The sequence below is a fragment of the Aegilops tauschii genome, chromosome 1, assembly GCF_002575655.3.
Source record: "Aegilops tauschii subsp. strangulata cultivar AL8/78 chromosome 1, Aet v6.0, whole genome shotgun sequence".
Classification (NCBI taxonomy): Eukaryota; Viridiplantae; Streptophyta; class Magnoliopsida; order Poales; family Poaceae; genus Aegilops; species Aegilops tauschii.
The window spans coordinates 325,656,087-325,666,395 of NC_053035.3; positions in this window are offsets into that span (position 1 = coordinate 325,656,087).

Below are 10,309 nucleotides of genomic sequence, written 5' to 3' on the forward strand. Positions count from 1 at the left end.
GGAGGCCCATGGGGGGGCGCCCAGCCCACTAGGGGCTGGTTCCCTTCCCACTTCAGCCCACGGGGCCCTCCGGGATAGGTGGCCCCACCCGGTGGACCCCCGGGACCCTTCCGGTGGTCCCGGTACAATACCGGTAACCCCCGAAACTTTCCCGGTGGCCGAAACTTGACTTCCTATATATAAATCTTCACCTCCGGACCATTCCGGAACTCCTCGTGACGTCCGGGATCACATCCGGGACTCTGAACAACTTTCAGGTTTCCGCATACACATATCTCTACAACCCTAGCGTCACCGAACCTTAAGTGTGTAGACCCTACGGGTTCGGGAGACATGCAGACATGACCGAGACGCCTCTCCGGTCAATAACCAACAGCGGGATCTGGATACCCATGTTGGCTCCCACATGTTCCACGATGATCTCATAGGATGAACCACGATGTCGAGGATTCAATCAATCCCGTATACAATTCCCTTTGTCAATCGGTATGTTACTTGCCCGAGATTCGATCGTCGGTATCCCAATACCTTGTTCAATATCGTTACCGGCAAGTCTCTTTACTCGTACCGCAATGCATGATCCCGTGACTAATGCCTTAGTCACATTGAGCTCATTATGATGATGCATTACCGAGTGGGCCCAGAGATACGTCTCCGTCATACGGAGTGACAAATCCCAGTCTCGATTCGTGCCAACCCAACAGACACTTTCGGAGATACCCGTAGTGCACCTTTATAATCACCCAGTTACGTTGTGACGTTTGGCACACCCAAAGCACTCCTACGGTATCCGGGAGTTGCACGATCTCATGGTCTAAGGAAAAGATACTTGACATTGGAAAAGCTCTAGCAAACGAAACTACACGATCTTTTATGCTATGCTTAGGATTGGGTCTTGTCCATCACATCATTCTCCTAATGATGTGATCCCGTTATCAGTGACATCCAATGTCCATAGTCAGGAAACCATGACTATCTGTTGATCAACGAGCTAGTCAACTAGAGGCTTACTAGGGACACGTTGTGGTCTATGTATTCACACATGTATTATGATTTCCGGATAACACAATTATAGCATGAACAATAGACAATTACCATGAAAAAAGAAATATAATAATAACCATTTAATTATTGCCTCTAGGGCATATTTCCAACAGTCTCCCACTTGCACTAGAGTCAATAATCTAGTTACATTGTGATGAATCGAACACCCACTGCGTCCTGGTGTTGATTATGTTTTGCCCTAGGGAGAGGTTTAGTCAACGGAGCTGCCACATTCAGGTCCGTATGTACTTTACAAATATCTATGTCTCCATTTTGAACATTTTCACGAATGGAGTTGAAGCGACGCTTGATATGCCTGGTCTTCCTGTGAAACCTGGGCTCCTTCGCAAGGGCAATAGCTCCAGTGTTGTCACAGAAGAGAGTCATCGGGTCCGGCGCATTGGGAATCACCCCTAGGTCGGTAATGAACTCCTTCATCCAGACTGCTTCCTGTGCTGCCTCCGAGGCCGCCATGTACTCCGCTTCACATGTAGATCCCGCCACGACGCTTTGCTTGCAACTGCACCAGCTTACTGCTCCTCCATTCAAAATATACACGTATCCGGTTTGTGACTTCGAGTCATCCAGATCTGTGTCGAAGCTAGCGTTGACGTAACCCTTTATGACGAGCTCTTCGTCACCTCCATAAATGAGAAACATATCCTTAGTCCTTTTCAGGTACTTTAGGATATTCTTGACCGCTGTCCAGTGTTCCATGCCGGGATTACTTTGGTACCTTCCTACCAAACTTACGGCAAGGTTTACATCAGGTCTGGTACACAGCATGGCATACATAATAGACCCTATGGCCGAGGCATAAGGGATGACACTCATCTTTTCTATATCTTCTGCTGTGGTCGGGCATTGAGTCGTGCTCAATTGCACACCTTGCAATACAGGCAAGAACCCCTTCTTGGACTGATCCATATTGAACTTCTTCAATATCTTGTCAAGGTATGTACTCTGTGAAAGACCAATGAGGCGTCTCGATCTATCTCTATAGATCTTGATGCCTAATATATAAGCAGCTTCTCCAAGGTCCTTCATTGAAAAACACTTATTCAAATAGGCCTTTATACTTTCCAAGAATTCTATATCATTTCCCATCAATAGTATGTCATCCACATATAATATGAGAAATGCTATAGAGCTCCCACTCACTTTCTTGTAAACACAGGCTTCTCCATAAGTCTGTGTAAACCCAAACGCTTTGATCATCTCATCAAAGCGAATGTTCCAACTCCGAGATGCTTGCACCAGCCCATAGATTGAGCGCTGGAGCTTGCATACTTTGTTAGCATTCTTAGGATCGACAAAACCTTCCGGCTGCATCATATACAACTCTTCCTTAAGGAAGCCGTTAAGGAATGCCGTTTTGACGTCCATCTGCCATATCTCATAATCATAGTATGCGGCAATTGCTAACATGATTCGAACGGACTTCAGCTTCGCTACCGGTGAGAAAGTCTCATCGTAGTCAACCCCTTGAACTTGTCGATAACCCTTAGCGATAAGTCGAGCCTTATAGATGGTCACATTACCATCCACGTCTGTCTTCTTCTTAAAGATCCATTTGTTTTCTATGGCTCGCCGATCATCGGGCAAGTCAGTCAAAGTCCATACTTCGTTTTCATACATGGATCCTATCTCGGATTTCATGGCTTCTAGCCATTTGTCGGAATCCGGGCCTGCCATCGCTTCTTCATAGTTCGAAGGTTCACCGTTGTCTAACAACATGATTTCCAGGACAGGGTTGCCGTACCACTCTGGTGCGGAACGTGTCCTTGTGGACCTACGAAGTTCAGTAGTAACTTGATCCGAAGCTTCATGATCATCATCAACTTCCTCCCCAGTCGGTGTAGGCACCACAGGAACATTTTCCCGCGCTACGCTACTTTCCGGTTCAGAAAGGGTGACTATCACCTCATCAAGTTCCACTTTCCTCCCACTCAATTCTTTCGAGAGAAACTCCTTCTCCAGAAAGGACCCGTTCTTGGCAACGAAGATCTTGTCTTCGGATCTGAGGTAGAAGGTATACCCAATAGTTTCCTTAGGGTATCCTATGAAGACGCATTTTTCCGACTTGGTTTCGAGCTTTTCAGGTTGAAGTTTCTTGACATAAGCATCGCATCCCCAAACTTTTAGAAACGACAGCTTAGGTTTCTTCCCAAACCATAATTCATACGGTGTCGTCTCAACGGATTTCGACGGAGCCCTATTTAAAGTGAATGCGGCAGTCTCTAAAGCATAGCCCCAAAATGAGAGCGGTAAATCGGTAAGAGACATCATAGATCGCACCATATCCAATAGAGTGCGATTACGACGTTCGGACACACCGTTTCGCTGAGGTGTTCCAGGCGGCGTGAGTTGTGAAACTATTCCACATTTTCTTAAGTGTGCACCAAACTCGTGACTTAAATATTCTCCACCACGATCTGATCGTAAGAATTTTATTTTCCTGTCACGTTGATTCTCAACCTCACTCTGAAATTCCTTGAACTTTTCAAAGGTTTCAGACTTGTGTTTCATCAGGTAGACATACCCATATCTACTTAAGTCATCAGTGAGAGTGAGAACATAACGATATCCTCCGCGAGCCTCAACACACATTGGACCGCACACATCGGTATGTATGATTTCCAATAAGTTGGTTGCTCACTCCATTGTTCCGGAGAACGGAGTCTTGGTCATCTTACCCATGAGGCATGGTTCGCACGTGTCAAATGATTCGTAATCAAGAGACTCCAAAAGTCCATCTGCATGGAGCTTCTTCATGCGCTTGACACCAATGTGACCAAGGCGGCAGTGCCACAAGTATGTGGGACTATCGTTATCAACTTTACATCTTTTGGTATTCACACTATGAACATGTGTAACATCACGTTCGAGATTCATCAAGAATAAACCATTAACCAGCGGGGCATGACCATAAAACATATCTCTCATATAAATAGAACAACCATTATTCTCGGATTTAAATGAGTAGCCATCTCGAATTAAACGAGATCCAGATACAATGTTCATGCTCAAAGCTGGCACTAAATAACAATTATTGAGGTTTAAAACTAATCCCGTAGGTAGATGCAGAGGTAGCGTGCCGACGGCGATCACATCGACCTTGGAACCATTCCCGACGCGCATCGTCACCTCGTCCTTCGCCAGTCTCCGTTTATTCCGTAGTTCCTGTTTTGAGTTACAAATATGAGCAACCACACCGGTATCAAATACCCAGGAGCTACTACGAGTACTAGTAAGGTACACATCAATTACATGTATATCACATATACCTTTGGCGTTGCCGGCCTTCTTGTCCGCTAAGTATTTGGGGCAGTTCCGCTTCCAGTGACCACTTCCCTTGCAATAAAAGCACTCAGTTTCAGGCTTGGGTCCATTCTTTGACTTCTTCCCAGTAACTGGCTTACCGGGCGCGGCAACTCCCTTGCCGTCCTTCTTGAAGTTCTTCTTACCCTTGCCCTTCTTGAACTTAGTTGTTTTATTCACCATCAACACTTGATGTTCTTTTCTGATCTCCCCCTCCGCTGATTTCAGCATTGAATATACCTCAGGAATGGTCTTTTCCATCCCCTGCATATTGAAGTTCATCACAAAGCTCTTGTAGCTTGGTGGAAGCGACTGGAGGATTCTGTCAATGACCGCGTCATCCGGGAGATTAACTCCCAGCTGGGATAAGCGGTTGTGTAACCCAGACATTCTGAGTATGTGCTCACTAACAGAACTATTCTCCTCCATTTTACAGCTGAAGAACTTGTCGGAGACTTCATATCTCTCGACCCGGGCATGAGCTTGGAAAACCATTTTCAGCTCCTCGAACATCTCATATGCTCCATGTTTCTCAAAACGCTTTTGGAGACCCGGTTCTAAGCTGTAAAGCATGCCGCACTGAACGAGGGAGTAATCATCAGCACGCTGCTGCCAAGCGTTCATAACGTCTTGGTTCTCTGGGATTGGTGCTTCACCTAGCGGTGCTTCTAAGACATAATCTTTCTTGGCTACTATGAGGATGATCCTCAGGTTCCGGACCTAGTCCGTATAGTTGCTGCCATCATCTTTCAGCTTGGTTTTCTCTAGGAACGCGTTGAAATTGAGGACAACGTTGGCCATTAGATCTACAAGACATAGTGTAAAGATTTTAGACTAAGTTCATGATAATTAAGTTCATCTAATCAAATTACACAATGAACTCCCACTCAGATAGACATCCCTCTAGTCATCTAAGTGAAACATGATCCGAGTTAACTAGGCCGTGTCCGATCATCACGTGAGACGGACTAGTCAAGATCGGTGAACATCTCCATGTTGATCGTATCTTCTATACGACTCATGCTCGACCTTTCGGTCCTCCGTGTTCCGAGGCCATGTCTGTACATGCTAGGCTCGTCAAGTCAACCTAAGTGTATTGCGTGTGTTCCGAGGCCATGTCTGTACATGCTAGGCTCGTCAACACCCGTTGTATGCGAACGTTAGAATCTATCACACCCGATCATCACGTGGTGCTTCGAAACAACGAACCTTCGCAACGGTGCACAGTTAGGGTGAACACTTTCTTGAAATTATCATAAGGGATCATCTTACTTACTACCGTCGTTCTAAGCAAATAAGATGCAAAACATGATAAAAATCACATGCAATCAAATAGTGACATGATATGGCCAATATCATTATGCTCCTTTGATCTCCATCTTCGGGGCACCATGATCATCTTCGTCACCGGCATGACACCATGATCTCCATCATCATGATCTCCATCATTGTGTCTTCATGAAGTCGTCACGCCAACGATTACTTCTACTTCTATGGCTAACGCGTTTAGCAACAAAGTAAAGTAATTTACATGGCGTTATTCAATGACACGCAGGTCATACAAAATAATAAAGACAACTCCTATGGCTCCTGCCGGTTGTCATACTCATCGACATGCAAGTCGTGATTCCTATTACAAGAATATGATCAATCTCATACATCACATATATCATTCATCACATCTTCTGGCCATATCACATCACATAGCACATGCTGCAGAAACAAGTTAGACGTCCTCTAATTATTGTTGCAAGTTTTTACGTGGTTTGTAGGTTTCTAGCAAGAACGTTTCTTACCTACGTATGACCACAACGTGATTTGCCAATTTCTATTTACCCTTCATAAGGACCCTTTTCATCGAATCCGTTCCGACTAAAGTAGGAGAGACAGACACCCGCTAGCCACCTTATGCAACTAGTGCATGTCAGTCGGTGGAACCTGTCTCACGTAAGCGTACGTGTAAGGTCGGTCCGGGCCGCTTCATCCTACAATGCCGCCGAAACAAGAAACGACTAGTAGCAGCAAGAAGAATTGGCAACATCAACGCCCACAACTTCTTTGTGTTCTACTCGTGCATAGTAACTACTCATAGGCCTGGCTCATGATGCCACTGTTGGTAATCGTAGCATAATTTTAAAATTTTCCTACGCTCACCAAGATGCATCTATGGAGTATACTAGCAACGAGGGGAAAGGAGTGCATCTACATACCCTTGTAGATCGCGAGTGGAAGCGTTCCAATGAACGTGGATGACGGAGTCGTACTCGCCGTGATTCAAATCACCGATGACCGAGTGCCGAACGGACGGCACCTCCGCGTTCAACACACGTACGGTGCAGCGACGTCTCCTCCTTCTTGATCCAGCAAGGGGAAGGAGAGGTTGATGGAGATCCAGCAGCACGACGTCGTGGTGGTGGATGTAGCGGGTCTCGGCTGGGCTTCGTCGAGCTTCTGCGAGAGGGAGAGGTGTAGCAGGGGAGGAGGGAGGCGCCCAAGGCTGTTATGCTACTGCCCTCCCTCCCCCACCCTTTATATAGGCCCCCTGGGAGGGGGGGGCGCCGGCCAAGCCCCATCTAGATGGGGGGGCGGCGGCCAAGGGGGTGCCTTGCCCCCCAAGGCAAGTGGGGTGCCCCCCCACCCTAGGGTTTCCAACCCTAGGCGCAGGGGGGAGGCCCATGGGGGGGCGCCCAGCCCACTAGGGGCTGGTTCCCTTCCCACTTCAGCCCACGGGGCCCTCCGGGATAGGTGGCCCCACTCGGTGGACCCCCGGGACCCTTCCGGTGGTCCCGGTACAATACCGGTAACCCCCGAAACTTTCCCGGTGGCCGAAACTTGACTTCCTATATATAAATCTTCACCTCTGGACCATTCCGGAACTCCTCGTGACGTCCGGGATCTCATACGGGACTCCGAACAACTTTTGGGTTTCCGCATACACATATCTCTACAACCCTAGCGTCACCGAACCTTAAGTGTGTAGACCCTACGGGTTCGGGAGACATGCAGACATGACCGAGACGCCTCTCCGGTCAATAACCAACAGCGGGATCTGGTTACCCATGTTGTCTCCCACATGTTCCACGATGATCTCATCGGATGAACCACGATGTCGAGGATTCAATCAATCCCGTATACAATTCCTTTTGTCAATCGGTATGTTACTTGCCCGAGATTCGATCGTCGGTATCCCAATACCTTGTTCAATCTCGTTACCGGCAAGTCTCTTTACTCGTACCGCAATGCATGATCCCGTGACTAACGCCTTAGTCACATTGAGCTCACTATGATGATGCATTACCGAGTGGGCCCAGAGATACCTCTCCGTCATACGGAGTGACAAATCCCAGTCTCGATCCGTGCCAACCCAACAGACACTTTCGGAGATACCCGTAGTGCACCTTTATAGTCACCCAGTTACGTTGTGACGTTTGGCACACCCAAAGCACTCCTACGGTATCCGGGAGTTGCACGATCTCATGGTCTAAGGAAAAGATACTTGACATTGGAAAAGCTCTAGCAAACGAAACTACACGATCTTTTATGCTATGCTTAGGATTGGGTCTTGTCCATCACATCATTCTCCTAATGATGTGATCCCGTTATCAATGACATCCAATGTCCATAGTCAGGAAACCATGACTATCTGTTGATCAACGAGCTAGTCAACTAGAGGCTTACTAGGGACACGTTGTGGTCTATGTATTCACACATGTATTATGATTTCCGGATAAAACAATTATAGCATGAACAATAGACAATTACCATGAAAAAAGAAATATAATAATAACCATTTAATTATTGCCTCTAGGGCATATTTCCAACAGCTCCATGGTGCCCACAAGACACCAGGGCGCGCCAACACCCCCAAGCACGGCCTGGTGGGCGGTAGGCAGCCCAGCCCACCTTCGTTGCCCTCTGGTATATAAGGTCTTTTGACCTAGAAAAAATAAGGAGAGGACTTTCGGGACGGAGCGCCACCGTCTCGAGTCGGAACTTGGGCAGGAGCACTTTTAACTTCCGGCGGAGCGATTCCGCCGGGGGAACTTCCCTCCCGGAGGGGAAAATCGAAGCCATCGTCATCACCAACAACCCTCTCGTCTTTGGGAGGCCAATCTTCATCAACATCTTCAACAGCACCATCTCATCTCCAACCCTAGTTCATCTCTTATGTTCAATCTTTGTACCGGAACCTCAGATTGGTACATGTGGGTGACTAGTAGTGTTGATTACATGTTGTAGTTGATGCTATATGGTTTATTTGGTGGAAGATCATATGTTCAGATCCAGTATGCTATTTAATATCCCTCTGATCTTGAGCATGAATATTATTTGTGAGTAGTTGTCTTTGTTCTTGAGGCCACGAGAGAAGTCATGTTGCAAGTAATCATGTGAATTTGATATTCGTTCGATATTTTGATGATATGTATGTTGTGATTCCCTTAGTGGTGTTATGTGAACGTCGACTACATGACACTTCACCATCTTTGGGCCTAAGGGAATGCATTTTGGAGTAGTTATTAGATGATGGGTTTCTAGAGTGACAGAAGCTTAAACCCTAGTTGATGCGCTACTCCGTTAAGGGAATGATTTGGATCCATATGTTTAATGCTATGGTTAGATTTTATCTTAATACTTTTCTCATAGTTGCGGATGCTTGCGAGGAGGTTAATCGTAAGTGGGAGGCTTGTTCAAGTAAGAACATCACCCATGCACTGGTCCACCCACATATCAAATTCTCAAAGTAGCGAACGCGAATCAAACCAACATGATGAAAGTGACTAGATGAAATTCCCGTGTGCCCACAAGAACGCTTTGCTTATTATAAGAGATTGTTTTGGCCTGTCCTTTGCTACAAAAAGGATTTGGATACCTTGCTGCACTTTTGTTACCGTTACCGTTACTTGCTCTTTACAAATTATCTTACTATCAAACTACTCGTTACCGACAATTTCAGTGCTTGCAGAAATTACCTTGTTGAGAACCGCTTGTCATTTCCTTCTGCTCCTCGTTGGGTTCGACACTCTTACTTGTTGAAAGGACTATGATTGATCCCCTATACTTGTGGGTCATCAAGACTATTTTCTGGCGCCGTTGCTGGGGAGTGAAGCGCTCTTGGTAAGTGGAAATCGGTAATGAAAATTTTATATTACGTGCTGAAATTTATTGTCACTTGTTACTATGGAAGAAAATCCTTTGAGGGGTTTGTTCGGGGTATCTTCACCTCGACCGGAAGCACAAGGAGTTGCCCCTCAATGTACTGCACCTACTGAAAATATTAGTTATGAAATTCCTTCGGGTATGATAGAACAACTTCTAGCTAATCCTTATGCAGGAGACGGAACAACGCATCCCGATATGCATTTGATACATGTGGATGAAATTTGTGAATTGTTTAAGCTTGCAGGTCTGCCTGGAGATGAAGTCAAGAAGAAGGTTTTCCCTTTATCTTTGGGGGGAAGCATTGACATGGTATAGGCTATGCGATGATATTGGATCTTGGAACTGGAATCGATTGAAATTGGAATTTCACCAAAAGTTTTATCCTATGCATTTAGTTCATCGTGATTGGAATTATATATATATATATAATTTTTGGCATCGTGAAGGAGAAAGTATCGCTCTAGCTTGGGGGAGGCTTAAGTCAATGTTATATTCATGCCCCAATCATGAGCTCTCAAGAGAAATTATCATTCAGAATTTTTATGCTCGGCTTTCTCGTAATGATCAATCCATGCTCGATACTTCTTGTGTTGGTTCTTTTATGAAGAAGACCGATACATCTTTGTCGTATCTACTTTTCCTAATGCTTTTGCTCTTGTTTTGGACTCTAATTTGCATGATTTGAATGAAACTAACCCGGACTAATGTTGTTTTCAGCAGAACTACCATGGTGTTGTTTTTGTGCAGAAATAAAAGTTCTCGGATTTGGACGAAAGTTTTTGGA